Source organism: Adiantum capillus-veneris, unplaced genomic scaffold, assembly GCF_014529385.1.
Source record: "Adiantum capillus-veneris isolate H3 unplaced genomic scaffold, ASM1452938v2 Hic_scaffold_270, whole genome shotgun sequence".
Lineage (NCBI taxonomy): Eukaryota > Viridiplantae > Streptophyta > Polypodiopsida > Polypodiales > Pteridaceae > Adiantum > Adiantum capillus-veneris.
This window is the reverse complement of record NW_028221399.1, coordinates 172,767-190,451: the sequence shown is the minus strand read 5'-3', so window position 1 is coordinate 190,451 and position 17,685 is coordinate 172,767. Positions and strand designations below refer to the sequence as shown.

At 41.1% G+C, this 17,685-nt stretch overlaps 1 pseudogene; it reads right to left on the bottom strand.

Annotated features, from left to right (window-relative positions):
- Positions 1 to 3,415: 3,415 nt before the first annotated feature.
- Positions 3,416 to 16,530, bottom strand: LOC147417343 (uncharacterized; annotated as a pseudogene).
- Positions 16,531 to 17,685: the final 1,155 nt, after the last annotated feature.

Sequence of the window (17,685 nt, the reverse complement as noted above, 5' to 3'; positions counted from 1 at the left end):
GAGGGTAAAGAGCCTCGTCGAACACGAGGCGGTGTGGAGGCATCGGCGGCGGAATCCCCACAACAACCGCCACCGCCACCATTAGAGCGCCGGTGTCTAGACGAGTGTGAAGATCGTCTCGTCGACACCGAAGCTTCGGAGCGCGCCGAATGCTCCGAAAGAGAGGGAGATGCGGATGGAGTAGGAACGCTGCAGTGACAAAGAAGAAAGAAACTCCTCATCATCCATACATGCATTAAACACACGAATATTTAAACTTAATATTGAATGAATAGAGTAGACAATGACGCAAAGACCATTAAATACAATGACGTAATGACGTAATGTCTTTATTGGTCAATACCTATATTTATGGGTACAAGAAATCTACAGACCCACGTCTACATGATACTGCATGTAGTGGACAAAACCCCTTTGCCTCTTATCTAGCTGTAGCACTTCACAGCATCTTAACATCTTTTCACAGTAGATCTTTTCACTGTTCGTCTAACTCTTAACCCTAAACCGTAAGTAATTCTTGCGTGGACTCGATCTAACATAAATAAGCGTAAATCTAAATAAACGTAAATCTAACTAAAAATAAACCTAAATCTAATTTAACGTAAGTCTACATCTAACCTAATCTTTAACGTCTTTTGGGATAGTTTCCTACGACGTTAAAACTCTCTTCTTCTTGTGTGTGTGTGTGTGTGTGGGGTAAACCTAAATAAACCTAAGTCTAATCTAATATAACATAAATCTAAATCTAACGTAAATTAATTATGTTATATTAAAAACAAAGAACTAAACTAACAGGGATTATAAGAACCTTAAAACTGATTTAACACATAATTTTTCACATAACTCGGCAAGAGTTGGCATTCTCATCACTAAAGATGTGAGAGTTAACTTCCGGCGGTGACGCTGCCTCATCTCCATCCACATCTGACGACAGCAATTGGCCCTTTGGACCGTTCTTGCTCTTGTTACTAACTTTGAAGTTGTTGTTGAATGACTAGAGGTTGTCTAGATGGTCATTGTCGGGGATGTAGTGACTCTTGCCGCCCTGAAGATCCACCTTCTTCCCTATCTTCTGAAGACATTTCACCTGTACTTTTGGATCGACGGAGCCCACCATGAGTGAAGGCAGCAATACCCTATATTCCATTGAGGGCTTTCTTCACCCGCTTCATGCAGGCATCGCAGTCTATGGAGACCTAAATCTAATCTAATATAACGTAAATCTAAATCTAGCGTAAATAAACGTAAATCTAACTAAAAATAAACCTAAATCTAATCTAATTTAACTTAAATAAACCTAAATCTAATTTAACGTAAGTCTACATCTAACCTAATCTTTAACGTCTTTTAGGATAGTTTCCTACGATGTTATAACTCTCTTCTTCTTGTGTGTGTGTGCGTGTGTGGATGTGTGTGCCAATAAAAAGAGATAAATGGTATAACCTTTCTATCACCCATGCCAAGTATGATAGATTGGTTATGCCATTTCCCTCTTGAATAATAGGTCTTGAGTTCAACTCCTCGTTGGCTAGATCTTTAGGTCTTTTAATTTTAATTAGTTTCCTACGACGTTAAATTAGTTTCACTCTCTTTCTCTCTCAATGTGTGTGCGTTTTTTTGTTTATGCATATTTTCTCTCTCTTTTCCTCTCTCAATGTGTGCGTTTTTTGTTTATGCATGTTCTCTCTCTCTTTTCCTCTCTCAATGTGTGCGTTTCTTGTTTATGCATGCTCTCTCTCTCTCTTTTCCTCTCTCAATGTGTGTGTGCATTCTTTGTTTATGTATGTGTGTGTGCGTTTTTGTTTATGTTTGTACTCTCTCTCTCTCTCTCTCTCTCTCTCTCTCTCTCTCTCTCTCTCTCTCTTTCTCTCTCTCAAAAACACTATGTGTGTGTGTGTGTGTGTGTGTGTGAGAGGGAGAGAGAAAGAGGGGAAGGGAACATGAGAGTGAGGAGAGGGAAGGAGCATACCTGACTCTCCTTCCTCTCCTCGTGTGTGTGTGTGTGTGGAGAAGAAAGAGAGAGAGAGAGAGAGAGAGGGAGAGCGTTACCTGCTCCTTGCTTGAGGGCGCCGAAAAACTCAGATCTGAGATCTGAGTTTTTGGGCGCTCTCTGTTATTTTTTTTACCCCAGCCGGCGTCGCTATGAGCGTCACAAATTTACTTGTAAATTTGCGACGCTCATAGAGACGCCGGGAATTTTTTTTTTTGAGCGTCGCTGTGTGAGCGTCGCTAATATGAATAGCCTCTTGTAGTGCTTGCTACACAAAAGACCTTTGAGAATATGTGAATAGATATTCCCTGCCTACCTTGGAGTTGCTAATTTCCTCCAAGGGAAAATGAGGGTTTGTGTTGGCTACAATACCAAACTGATGGCTGCCATTTGCAGCCATCTGAACTTGATATGATAGCTATTGTGTACATGGACCTTTGCTCATAGGATCCACCACCAAATCATGGTTATTTGCAAGAAGGGAGCTCCGAAGCAGTTATAATTGTTGGGCGTTCAGATCCACACCACCAGCATTCCCTGCTTCGTATGTAGCTGCTCAAGAGAAACGATGCAGTATATTGTTGTTGCTAATCTCAGCTGCACCCGCATAATGCCATTACTCCGCAGTCCGTGTTCTTCGGCTTCTCCATCATCAAATCTCTTTGTGTGAAAAAGAGAATTAGCTTCTGCTTTTACTCTTTGACTATTCTTTTGATCCTGGTCGACAGCATAGGCACCTACATGATTGACTACTTGACCTTCACTGCAATGTTGCTGCGTCTCCTTGGAGATGCACATTAATCAACTCCCACAGACACCATATTCTATGTTGAATTGGTCATGAGAGATGTTTCTATTTGTCTACAGATAGTTCGAAAATGCTTGCCTCATCAATTTTCAGATTTGCTATCAACAAAGTTGGACAAGGAGTGCTACTGAAGCCAACGGCTTATCAAACCATGACTAGCACTAGTGACAATAATCCCCAATGCTTTTCCCTCGACATTGAGATTTCTGCCACTAATCCCCTCACACTCTCTGCTAAAAGCTCTGAGCTGCCTTGGAATTGCTTGTGGAGAATATTGAACTGCTTTGAGAACAAGGGACCAACGCAGCGTGCTTGTTTTATTTTATTCACTTGGTAGCTTTTCTCATGGAGTTTTTTTTTATTTAGAGCTTTTCATGGCAGCGATGGTTTTTGTAAAATTTAAATTCAATGACACGTGGTGGCTTTAAGGATTCACAAAAAGTGGGCATTAAGTGTCTCGAGTGCCGACTTCAAGAGAATCACCCTTATAATACAAAGTACATAGCATCGCACAGTCTCGTCTATCACCATCGCTCTGGGCCGCATGGCCACCTGCAGCAGCAGCAAGATTTATGGTTCCCTATTTCTACTCCTCCTCATCTCTGCTGCTTCTCTGGTTATGGACGGAGCCGTTGCTCATGCAGATGAGAAGCGCCATCCCCACGGCGACATGAACGCTTATCCTCCCCATCAGCACGCCCAGGCCCATAATCGTCACCACGGCCATGATCATCAGGAGCATATGGACCGTGAGCATCACCACGACCATATGGACCACCACGGTTATATGTCCCATCACCACCACGGCCATATGGAGCATGCACCTGCCCCTCATCCTCATCATCATCATGGTCATGATCACCGCCGCCATCATGATGATGATGGGAATCATCATCATGGTCATGATCACCACCGCCATCATGATGACGATCATCATAATCATCATCCCAACAAAGCACATGCCCCTCGTCATCACGATATTGCAGGCCATCATCGTCCTCGTCACGGCCTCCACAATCATTGAGCCTCTACGAGCAGCCATAGCCGTGTGACCGGGCGAAAGTACCACCACACTCACCCCTACCGTTAGAGCTTACAAGCAAACATTTTTTTATGTGGCATTTTGAGATCCATGTGCTACTGAGTACTGTCTTTGCTGACTAATTGGTCGGTGCCTCGTGGCCTTGATCTTGGCCTTGGCCTCCGTTTTGTGTACATCTTGTACTTTGGATCCTTTTTCATTGAAATCTTAATCTCTCGAGCACCTCAGTTTACTTAAGAGAGAGAGAGAGAGAGAGAGAGAGAGAGATTAAATGTCACTTCGATTCCTATAGAAGTAAGCTCACAAACAGATATGAGAGTTTCCCTGAGTCCTAGAACATAGTAAACCTTGAAGACAACAGCTATATTCTAAAGACCATTGGGAAGATCAATGATGAAATCTCTATAAGCTTTGGCATGTTGAAGATTTTCGTCTCGCACGTAGAGTTTTTCGAAATAAAGGTCACCATACTTTCACCCTATACATGTGTGAATATACCTTTTTACAGGTATCGTACTATTCTCCCATATATATATATATATAGATAGATATAAAGATATAGATATATATATAAAAATGAAAAACCAAAAAGAGATGCAGCATATTGTACCCACACATGCTATGTATGCTCCCATGTCTCTTATTTTTACACAATGTTGGAGTATGCGGTTCTCCAAGGGTGACTAGGTAGGTGGGACGTTTAGGATTGTGAGAGAAATGCAAGAGGGGGGGAACATAGAGGAAACAATGTAGACGTAGATAATAATAGCTACTTGCACAAAATAAGTGTGATTTGATACCTATTAGAGAGATATCTATATGAAAAGGGAAGCCAATAAAAGATTCTAATTGATGATTTTCACATACCCAAATAATACAAAACACCCATAAACATGGTATGTCAATTTATCCTTTGATTGCACATTCCCAACCAATAATTGAACAATTGGCTTCAAATAGACTCCCAAATCCGATCTATTCCAACCTTGCTAAACTTGCACGACCCAAAATGGTCAACACCCTGCTTCTACCAATGACAAAACACGATGAGACCACGAGAATAGCCTCTTACATTATTCTTCCCCTCTTTCCCTTAATTCAAAGTGGGAGAGGGAGAACCCATGTGAAAACCCTTCTCCTTCTTCTTGCCCTCTTCTCCTTTGTTGACATAGCAAGAACCCCATAGAAAACCCTTTTGCTTCTTCTCCTGCTCCCCTTCATTGGGGGGAGAGAGAGAGAGAGAGAGAGAGAGAGAGAGAGAGAGAGATTGCCCCTCCCTTTCACCCACACACTTCACCTCCTTCATCCTCGTCAAAGCATTGCCAGCCAAAAAAAAAATCTCCCCAACTATGCCATAGGACCTCTTTTCTCCTCCTTGCTTGCTTGTGGCCATCTCTCCCAAAATACCACAGAAAAAATCATTTTGCCCCTTTTAAATTTTTAGCCTCTCAAGCTGTCACAACCACAACATCCATTCAACCTTGTTAGGGTGGGTCGTCACGGTGTTGTGTCATGACCCCTCCCCATTATAATACCTTACATGAATATTCCCCATCTCATGGCATAAAGAGCTGGCCCTTTTTGGGCTGCTTGCATATGATGAAGCCCCAAAGGGGCGACTTCAACTACCATCAGTGCTAGTGGCCTATGACCACTTCTCAGGAGTGCCATTTGGCATAGCCACGAGAAACACCTAGCTCCGAACGCATGGGCTTCGTTCACCATAGCTGAAAGCCTTGTGAGTTCTCCAAGAAGGCCTCACAGCTTGTGAGGCCGATGGAAAGTGTCTTCTCCACAACATATAGTGTGTTCTTATGCAATGTTTTGCATGTATTTTCTACAGTGACATGTGGTGACCTCCAAGCACTCTCCCCTTTGAGCTCCCAAAAACAACCATACAAGTGACCTTGAAATAGGTCCATTGGCCATAATCTCCTCTCCCAAATCCCAAACTAACCCTAGAAAAACCCAAAAACATCGTGTAATTATTGCCCACAACCTGAGCACTACATTTGTCCTCAAATAGGTCCATTGTCCATAACCTACTCTCTTAGAGCCCAAAATACTAACCCCATAAAAGCCCAAAAACTTCTTGAACTTGTTGCTCACAACCTGATCACTAAATTTGTTCTAAAATTACCCACTTTCACCAAGTGTTGCATCAAATGACACACATCCCATAACATTAGAACCCCATAAATTCCATATATCTTCATCGTTTTTTGCCTGATTTGGACCAAAAAAAGCCATCTAGCCCCGAATTTGCTGTACATCACGAAAGCACCAAAATTAGCCCACAAATTGGAAAAACCGTCAACCATTGTATCAAATTTTTACACTTCCTTGATTTCTTGAAGTCATAAAACCCACATAATTAGAGCTTATTCAAAAACTTCTTTGTTTTCCTTTCCAACCATTCTGGATCATGGTTTTGTACCATGCATGCTGTGGATCATGGTTCTTCAACGAATTAAACCAATATGGATTTGATGAATAAATTTTTTCATATGCTTTTTGAAGTCTTGGCCTTGCACATTTTCAAGATCAAACTCTCCATTGTGCTTTAACCGATATTATTACCCCTAATATTGACTCAAGTCACATCATAATCTATGAATCATGACTCCATGGTATGGTCAATGTTGATCATCCTTCGCATTGAAGGCCTAAACCGTCCCCTAAGCTTAATCATGCACCTCCATAATGCACTAGCTGATGTAAGGAATCCTCAAGGCCTATATAGATGGCTCCTCTATTCTATATGAGACATAATGCAACTGTAGTGTTTCTTTGTATCTTTGAGTCTATATAGTTTCTCTATATCTCTCTTTGTTTTCCTTTCCAACCATTGTGATGTGAAGTGCTCACATAAGGAATTTTTAAAGAGTATGTGTTTTGCAGCCTTGATGTACCATGCATGTCGTGGATCAAGGTTCTTGAACGAATTAAACCAATATGCATTTGATGAATAAATTTTTTCATATGCTTTTTGAAGTCTTGGCCTTGCAAATTTTCAAGATAAAACTCTCCATTGTGCTTAAACCGATATTATTACCCCTAATATTGACTCAAGTCACATCACAATCTATGAATTATGATTCCATGGTATGGTCAATGTTGATTATCCTTTGCATTGAAGGCCTAAACAGTCTCCTAAACTTAATCATGCACCTCCATAATGCACTAGCTGATGTAAGGAATCCTCAAGGCCTATATAGATGGCTCCTCCATTGTATATGAGACATAATGCAACTGTAGTGTTTCTTTGTATCTTTGAGTCTATATAGTTTCACTATATCTCTCTTTCCACAATGAATGCTACTCTACAATGTATATGAGTCATAATTCAACATTAGTGTTTCTTTGTATCTTTGAGTCTATATACTTTCTCTCTATCTCTCTTTGCACAATGAATGCTACCCTCCAATTCCATCATGGCACCAACACCTGGCACCAAATCTCTAAATGTCATAGGCCTAGTGACCTTTATTTTTTGGTTCCCTTGTAGTTTTTCTTAATTTTCTTCTTGAAGGCCAAAAAACCCAATAAATCATCCTTTCTATTTTTTGCTCATATGTTCGTACATGCATCCCTTATTTTTGAAAATAAGGCTTGACATCTTAATACTAAAAGTCCTCACCTACCTCTTAGTTACCTTCCAAACATGGCCTTCAAGTTGCCCCTCACAACTCATCTCATGAGCTTGTCTCTTAGCACAAGCACAAGAGCTCTACTCCACCACTCAAAACGAAGAGTGTAGGTCCACAAGTTGATGTGGAAAGCACCTGTTGCGGTCGAAGCATGGATGGCTAGCCGGTGTAGTTCATAACCCACCTTTCCCTATAGGCTCAACGGACACCTTCTTCATGCTCTACATGTTCTTCTTCTGTACCTTTCTCCTAGTTTGCTAGCAGCCTTAAGATCATTGATACCTCGATCAGCATGCATGTTGTGCTTAATCCTCAGGCTGAAGGATCCGTGGGAATTGCTATATGGAGAACCCTCTTCCCTATTGCCCTTTATATAGCCCTTAGCCTTCTAAGGCACCTTGCCTAGGTTAGTAGTGGGCCCTTGGCCCAGGTCCTTGAACCCCTAGGTTTTCCCTTGGCATGACTTTACTTCCCCCTTGGAGAAGTGATTTCCTCTTTTAAAAAAAAAGGGAAACTTCTTCTTAAGAACACTAATGTTTTTCCAAGTTGCACCTTCTTCAGGTTGGTCTTTCTAGTTGACTTAAGCTTGTCAACGTACATGATGATGCATACGTAAATCATGGTAGTCTAAGATTTGCTTGGCTTCATGCGGCTGTGTAGGAGGTTCAACAAAATCAACCAAAATTTGTTGTTCAATGACATTATCATCCCCATGCAAGCGATTATGTAAACAACCTACATGAAGTACCGGATAAATATGAGAGTGTATAGGTTATGAGAGTTTGTAGGCTTGGTCACTGACTTGCTTGGGTATCTTGAAAGGCCTGTAGTAGTGTGGAGATAATTTAGGTGTTGGCCTAGTCTTTAGAATTTTTGAATGCTCTGGCACACAAAAAAATACCTCTTTCTTTCCGTGAAGGTAACTTGCCAATGATTCTCATCAGTGTATACCAATCCTGTACTTGTCAAAAATTTTGACGAGCCAGTTTTAGCATATCCATATGGTCTTGGATAAAATCCTTGACTTGTTGGAGATTTTCAGCCACCAACCCCATGGTAAATAATGATTGTACATTAGCATGAAAGGACTAAATCTAGGTCTTACAGGCTTAGAAATGTTGTAAGAAAACTCAAGAATAGGTAGATAGTCTTCCCAGTCTGATTGCCTCTTGTTAATGTATGTTTGTAGTATATCCTCTAGCATCTGATTGACTCTTTCAGTGTAACCATCCATTTCAATATGATCTTCTATACTTAGGTTGATTTAACATAGCCCTCCAAAAATGATTGTTAAATTTGGGATCACAATCATTGACAATGCTACTTGGCAATCCATACCACATGTATGAATTCTCCACAAATAACTTAGCTAACTCTAGAGTCTTAATTGTAGACTTGGTTGGAATAAACTCGAATAGTTTAGTCAATCGATATATGACCACCCATACCAATTCATGGCCTTGTACAATGGTTGGAAAACCCACAATGAAATCCATATAGATACTTTCCCATTTACCATTATGAATCTCTGATGGATGCAAGAGATCTGTTGCCTTTAGGCACTCTGCTTTATATACTTGACATTTTTGGCAAATCCAAGACATAGTCTTGGGCATAGCCGTGCACACTTGGCTAGTAAAATTGTTGTCTTACGAGAGCATAATTCTTCTTCACGCCTGAGTGCCTTGCGCTTGGACTATTGTGACATTCAGAAAGAATTTTGTGCCGAATGTTTGTGTCCATCTCGGGACACAAACTGTCCCCTTGTGGAGTAGGTATCCATTATCAATGGAAAAATTATTCCATCTCTACAGTTCATCACTCACTAGAGAAGAATTGAGTGTGGAGGTTAAAGACACACTACCAACATTGGAGTGAGAAGGATCCCTCATTTTCACATGGCTCCACACTTTGGAGTATGCATCGTCATGTTCATATTTTCCCTTAAGAGAGTCCAAAAACCCACTTCTAATTTTCATGAGAAGAAGAGAGTTGATCTCAAGCATACGACTAAGAGCGTGAGCTACCACGTTGTATCAGCTTTTACGATACTAGAGCTTTGCATACCCTAAAGAATCTCAGCCACCTGTCCTTTTGACCCTTTAAATGAGTTTTTTGTGTAAACCATTTTATGCTTTCATGGTCAAACACAATCTCAAACTAAGCGTTGTCTGAGTGGGTGCTTCCATGTTAGCAGTTGGGAATATGGAAACGCCCCAAAGCATATGTTTTTCCAAAAAAACTAGAAACCTTTTGGTACCTCTTTAGTAAGTTCAATAAATCTAACACTTTACTGCTGGATGATTTCCTCTATAAGATGTACTTCAATGATCCCAGTAACTTTGTCATTCTCCCTTGGATAGAAAACCAAAATGAGAGGTAGTGGGAAAATTCCCTCAAGGAGAATGTTGCCTCATTTATAATACAGTGGGCTGAGACTCGTGACATAGCCAAGACTGTTAGGGAATGTCCATTTGATGCCAAGAAGGATGAATTTGCACAATTGGACTGGAATCTGGCACATGGAAAAGTTCGGGCACAACAAAAAAATCTTCACTGAGACTGCCATCTCCAGCAATCAACTATAAGCGGCCACGTCGGCAAGAATGGCTAGAACAGTCTTCAACTAACTGACTTTACTCCTTCAAAAAGCTAACTCCCTGTAATGCTAATTGTTCTTGTATCTAAACCTGAATATACTATGAAGAATTTTGCAAGTCAACTGTTTTTGTTGTTGTTAATTGGATCGAGTATTAAGTGTTGATTAAGTGGTCAGGTGGTACAAAGTGCTTAAAAGTGTTGGTTAGGTGGTCCAAAGAGCTGATCAAGTGGTTCAGGTGGTTGTTAAGTGGTGGTCAAGTACTACAAAGTGCTATCCAAGTGTATTTAGGGGGTTGGTCAAGTGGTTCAAAGTGCCGGTCAAGTGGTTGAGAGTGCTTATCAAGTGGTATAAAGTGATGGCCAAGTGGTTCAAGGGGGTGGTCAAGTGGTTCAAGGGGCTTGTCAAGTGGTATAAAGTGCTTAATAGTGCTGGTCAAGTGGTCCTAAGTGGTCCAAAGAGCTAGTCAAGTGGTTCAGAGGGCTGGTAAATGGTGGTCAAGTGGAACAAAGTGCTATCCAAGTGGTTCAACGGGTTGGTCAAGTGGTTAAAAGTGTTGGTTTGGTGGTTCAAAGTGCTTGTCAAGTGGTATAAAGTGCTGGCCAAGTGGTTCAGAGGGTGGTCAAGTGGTTCATAGTGCTTGTCAAGTAGTATAAAGTGCTTAAAACTGCTGGTCAGGTGGTCCAAAGAGCTAGTCAAGTGGTACAGGGGGCTGGTAAAGTTCTCGAAGGTGCTTTTAAGTGTTTCAAGGGGCTATTAAATTGGTTTAGGGGACTATCAAAGTGCTGGTCAACTGGCCAAGTGCTCAAAAGTGCTTTCAAGTGTTTTAAAGACGTCTTTTATCACTCTACTATAAAAAGTGTTGGTCAGGTGATCCGCCCATCCCCCCCAGCTTTGATGTAATCCTTGCTAGCTACTATTAAAAGTGTTGGCCAAGTCCTCAAGTCAAATTTACAGAGATAAATCTTACAAGTTCTCCTCTAGGGGCATGCTGTTATAGATTTTCTTGAATATGTCATTTGACATATCATATACATTGTGCTCACCTTCCCTCAGGGACATGGAAAACCTGATGCATCACACCAGATGGGAGTATCTTAGAGCAGTGGGCTTGTTGTTCCAAAAGGACATAAGTATCATCTTGGCCAATTACCTTGTCATAGAATAGTACCTCAACGGTATACAAAGTTTTCTTAATGATGTTGTGCCATTGATCCTTTTCCTCTGTTTTGGCCAGGCACTTTGTAATGGTGCATCTCAGGACGTAGAAGTATGCACCTGCCTCCTCTACAGTCACTACAAAGTTCTAGCCAACCATGAAGGCATCATTCAAGCCATCATGGTGGCCAGCATACATGGGCGCGTATTCATCCTCATCCTTGCTCTACACTTTTCCATCGCTTTCATCCATGAATTGTGGGTTGTATTTGCAAGTATACCCACCCCTGCACATGATCTTTGTTGGCACATCTCCTCCATTGACCTTTGATGCACTCACCACAAAAGAAAGAGAGTAGTCTGTGCCTTAGTCCGTGCATATCCATCTATCTGTAGCCATTGACACAGTGCCAAAATCAAGACCCTGTCATGTGCTTGAAATCCCTCTCTATAACTCTATCAACATCACTGAGCTTGACCTCCCAGAAAGCACGATCGACTTTCTTGCCTATCTGTGGGCATTTATTTTTGAGAGTTGCATTGAGGAATGAAACCTTCAAGCGTTATGAAGCACCCACCTGTCAGATTTCAACTGCTCTTCTGTGAGGGCTCTTTTGACCACTACACCAGTCCCGTCATGTTCACCCTTTCCGTGGGGCCTGAAGCAAAGAAATTCTACATCATTTTGACACCTGTCATATTGAAGAATCATGCAAAAAATAGAATGGCCACCTTGCTTTGAATTGTGATGCAACACTATCTGATCACACCCAAGTCGCTTGACACTAGCCATGTCTTTTCAGTCATTCATTGTGAAAAAGAAAATAGTGTTGCACAAACAAAGTGTATTGTGTCTTGTCATCAGAGATGTAGAAGTGAGTCGTCTTTTGTATAGCACCATGCACATCACATAAGAGATGGATACCAATGCATTGACTGGATCTATATTTTGCACCTTGAAGGAGTAATTCTCAGCAAAATCCACTATAGACACCAATACATTGTTAGGAAATTTGGCCAAACACTCCTTGAACTATTGAGATTTCCACATGTACAAGTAGTTGTGTTTGATGAACTTCCCTAGTTTCTCTCTGAGCACAAATATGAAACTCATCGGATGATCTGCTAAACCACGAGCTCCTTTTGACATTTAGCTAGACCTTCTTCATCCTTTTCCAGAGTAGGAACCTTGTCAAAAAGCTTGATAGTCATCCTAGAGATACCATCACTCTCTTCGAAAGGACACAACAAGAGCCTTTTAATCTCGTAATCAGTGCATGTTCCCAAAAGACATTTTTTTTGCGATGAAAAGCACTATCAATTGGATTTGGACACAATACAAACTCCCATAGTTCTTTCAAGGATGAAAATGTGGATTTTGATATTGTGCACTACGCTATTCCACCACTCATAGTTGCACACAAGACACCTGCAAAAGCATGACGTTCCATGTAGCCCGTATCTTCCATGGCGCATCGAATTTAAGCCTTCCTTCAAGTATACAAGCTGAACATGGTATTCACAACAATAGGTGTTGAGGTCCTTCAACTTGCATGCAAAGTATGGCTTCAAGCCATCAAAGTATGTAAGGGACATCCTAATCTAATTGCAACACTTACCTACTACCACCTCACGGATATTTTCACAAACGTAGGTATGACTTCACCTTTTGTCCACAAAAAAAGTAGGTATGTCATTTCTCCACCTTTTCAACCAAGGGTTGGTTGAGCACTGAGAGTTGATGAAGAGTGGGAGTTGGTGGCTATTTCTGGAAGGCCATCTCTAAGGCTGAGATTGGCCATTTCTGAGAAGGCCATCTCTAAGGCTGAGATTGGCTTTTGCTTTGCAAAGAGAGGTCGAGTGGTCTAGACAAAATAGATGTAGAGAAACATTAGTTTTTCTATTATTCTACAAAGTGCATGCATTGTGCATATGTGTATTCTAGATAGTGGGATATCCAAAATGGGTCGAAAGTTGGGGTCAAGTAGATGCCTATCCCGAGCTCTTCTCCAAAATGGTTTGTCAAGGATGTGAACCCCTCCCATCCAATACAATCTACTTCAAATTTTTGTACTAATGAACTTCTCTCAACTAGTGAAGCACATAATTGCACTTGGAGAACACTCTAAAGCACTTTGGGGAACTTGAAATCACTCTTAAGCACTTTGTGTCACTTTCAAGCACTACAAGGCACTTTCAAGCAACTTGTCATGCGCGCACTTTGAAGCACTTTGCAGCATTGTAAAGCACTTTGGGGCACTTGAAAGCACTTTGAAGAACTTCAGTGCACTTTAAGAGCACTCTGAGACACTTGGTGGCACTTGATAGCACTCTAAAGCACTTTACCAGCACTTTGGTGCACTTTGAACTACTTTGTGCACCTTGGAAGCACTCTAAACTACTTGGTGGAACTTTTAAAGCACTTTCAAGCACTTTGTGGGACTTCAAAACACTCTCAGGCACTCTGTGGCACTTCAAAACACTCTCAGGCACTCTATGGCACTTTCAATTTTCTATAACGCACTTTATGGTAGTTGCAAGCACTATGAAGCTCTTTTAAGGCACTCTGAAGTGCTTTGGGGCATTTTGGTGCACTAAATAGAACTGTGTGGCACTTTGAAGCACGTTGAAGCATTGTAAAGCACTTTTTGACGCTTTTAAGCACTTTGAAGCACTGTGCAACACTTTAAAGCACTTTTGGGCACTTGAAAGCACTCTGAAGTGCACTTTAAGGGCTGTTTGAAAGCACTTATGTGCTATTTAAGAGCACTCTGAGGCACTTTGTGGCACTTTGGAGCACTCCAAAGAATTTTAGAGTTTCGAAAGCACTCTAAAGTACTTTGTGGCACTTTCAAGCACCACGAAACACTTTAGTGCACTTTGGAAGCGCTCTGAAATACTGTGAGGTACTTTTTGGCGCGTTCAAGCACACTGAGATGCACTTTTTTTGGCGCTTTCAAGCATTTGGATGCTCTAAGTGATGCACTTTGAAGCACTTTCAGAAACTTATAAATCGTTTGAAAGCTTTTGCAAGCACCCAAAATTACTAAGTAAAGCATTGTGACACACTTTGAAGATGTTATACCTGATATTCCTTAGGTAAATCGAGGAGATGCACCGGATGCACCACATGTGCCCTCTTGCCGATTCTCTTTTGAATGGCATCTTTCTTGTTTGGGGAGATGTAGGTTTCCATTGACCAGAATTAAAACACGATTTCTCTGATTTCAATTGTTAAGGTACTGGTCCTATGCTTTTGACATTGACTTGTTGTTGGGAAAGAAGCAAACTGGAACACCTCTATAGCAATGTCACCCAAGAGCGTTGAAAGAGAACTACAAGAACACAAAAATATTTGGAAAATCCCTTTGAAACACCACAAGTCGAAAAAGAGTAGTCCCCTTGGGAATTTACTGGAGGTTGCCCACCCAAGAGACTATGTCACATAGGAGCAAAACCCTGCCAAAGCATGGATTTACAGCACATGTCGACCAATGCATAAGAAGACAAGGGCCTCCCCTTTCACCATTTTACATCACAAACCCACAACTTCAACATCAATTTCACAATTCATAGATACATGCCCTCCGAATCTTTCTACACACAATTTGCCACTAGGCTGCCATAGCCATAACCCTGCAAAGAACTAGTCGTAACCTGAAGAGCACAACTCCAATTGGGGTACTTTAAATCTTGAAAAATTAATAACAAGAAAGCTGAAGATGACCAAATTTGAATCTACGTGCCACTACATGAAAAATTGATGCGAACAGAGAGCTGTCACGACACGACTACACGTAGAGTAGGCAAGGCGAGGGAAAAAAAAACAACAAAAACCATCAAGGAGGCACAACGAAATCAAACCTGAAATGTTTTGGAGTTTGGCTAAACGTTTTGAAGTTTGTACATGAGTTTAAGTTGTATACAAGTTTCGCTTCAAAAAACTCACTCACGGGCACTTATAGTAGCCCGATAACTATCACTAGACTAGCGACTTGTACTTCATGGACATGTTATTGCTAAAGCAAGCTAAAAAAACCACAAAAATAAATCCCAAACACCCTTTTTTCATCGGGAGTCACGTTTGTATGTTCCAGTTTACAAAAAACGGGGTTGCAAAAATGCGCCCAACATAGTTTGCCAAACCCCCAGTCAGCTAGAGCATTCATGCTCAGCAGTAGACAATGCAAAAGCTTATTTACAAATATACATCATGTACAAAGGAATCAACACCATGTACCCTTACCACTATTAAATGGAACAGTATTATCCCTTGCATCCATCGTGCACACATAATGGCATCCTTCAAAGTCACAAGGACAATCATCAATCACTAGTGAGCTCCAACCATCAAGGATCATGTCATACAAACCAAGAGGCCATGGATCCACATTCTCACCATCATGACATGTATCACTCACATCAAACCAAGACAATACATCCATGATATCCATGTCATCATGGATGTCCCAACTTTCCAAGTTACAATCCTCTTCAACATCCACACATGCATGTGAGGTTTTCATAAGCTTCTTCACCCTTGACAATGCATGGCATGAATTGACTTTCATCTCCTCATCCATCTCAACTTGTGGATCATGAAAGCCCCAATCAATACTACCATCACAATCCATATCATTCAAACCAACCTCTTGCTCACAATAAAAATCATAACTAGCAGGGAACTCGATGCCATTAGTAGCACCATCAACATCACAAACATCAATCTCAGAATCCCAAATGGGTCCACATGCCCACAAGTCATCAGGATACCATGCCAACTCATAATATGCAGGCAAAAACATCACCCATAGTGTCAACATGCGTGTCATTTGTATCACAAGTAAAAACATCCATAGGCACATAATGCAAACAAATAGAGCTAGATAAGGCCTTAACTTTATGAGCATCCATACATGGAGCTAAGTCAACCATATCATTGCCCTCTTTGTCATACATGCATTCCAAGGTTCTTTCTTTCACAATACCACTTGCAAATAACTCCTCATTTAAATGTACATCAACAAGAGACAAAGCATCATCTTCTACATTTGACTCAACCTCATCATCAATGCTACAATCATCAATAGTGATAGAGGGGCTCTCATATGAAACCCACGAAGAAGCACAAGACTAATTTCCATTTTCAAACCATCGTTCTTGCTTCAAGAAATCAATAATGTTCTTCACACCCAACAAGCATGTGCAAGAAACCTCAATGCCCAAACATCTTGGAAGGGTACTAATAAACAAGAACTTCTCTTCCTTTTCATCCAAAATCATATGCTCAAGAACCTCTAGGTCCTGCTTTAGAGAGAAAAACCTCATGTAGTGCATGTCTAACTTTTCTATGCTACTTAGCTTCAACTTACTCATCATATCATTCATCCTCAAAAATGCATCACTAAACTTGACCATGGATGCACTTTTATGTATGAATCACCAACACTGAAGGTAACTTGAAGCAACTCCTCAGTGGCGGGCACCAAAACACTGTTGGAAAACAAGCAAACTAGAACACCTCTATAGCGATGTCACCCAAGAGAATTGAAAGAGAACTACAAGAACACCGAAAGCTTTGTAAAATACCTTTGAAACACCACAAGTCCAACAAGAGTAATCACCTTGGGAATTTACTAGCCGTCGCCCACCCAAGAGACTATGTCACATAGGAGCAAAACCCTGCCAAAGCATGGATTTATAGCACATGCCGACCAACTCATAAGAAGACAAGGGCCTCCCCTTTCACCATCGGACATTACAAACCCAAAAATTCAACATCAATCCACAATTCATAGGTACATGCCCTCCAAATCTGTCTGCACACAATTTGCCACTAGGCTGCCATAGCCATAACCCTGTAGAGAACTAGTCGTGACCTGAAGAGAACAACTCCAATTGGGGTACTTTAAAGCTTGAAAACTGGCTGGCAAGAAACATGAAGATGACCAAATTTGAATCTACGTGATGCTACATGCAAAATTGATGCGAACAGAGAGCTGTCCCAACACGACTACATGTAGAGTACGCAAGGCGAGGGCAAAAACAACAACAGAAACCATTAAAGAGGCACAACAAGCTCAAACCTGCAATTTTATGGAGTTTGGTTGAAAATTTTTAATTTTTTACATGAGCTTTTCTATACAAGTCTCGCTTCAAAAAACTCACTCACGGGCACTTACAGTAGCCCGATAGTTGTCACTAGACTAGCGACTTGCACTGCATGGACATGTGCTTGCTAAAACAAGCTAAAAAGACAACAAAACGAGATCCCACATACACTTTTGACATCGGGCGTCATGTCCATATGTAGAAGTTTACCAAAAACGGGGTTTCAGAAATGCGCCCAACAACGTGTCTAAGGGAAGTGACCCCTCCTCTATATCAGTTTGCAGCAAAAAATTAACACCCTTGAAATTTCTTCAATGAAGTCCTAAT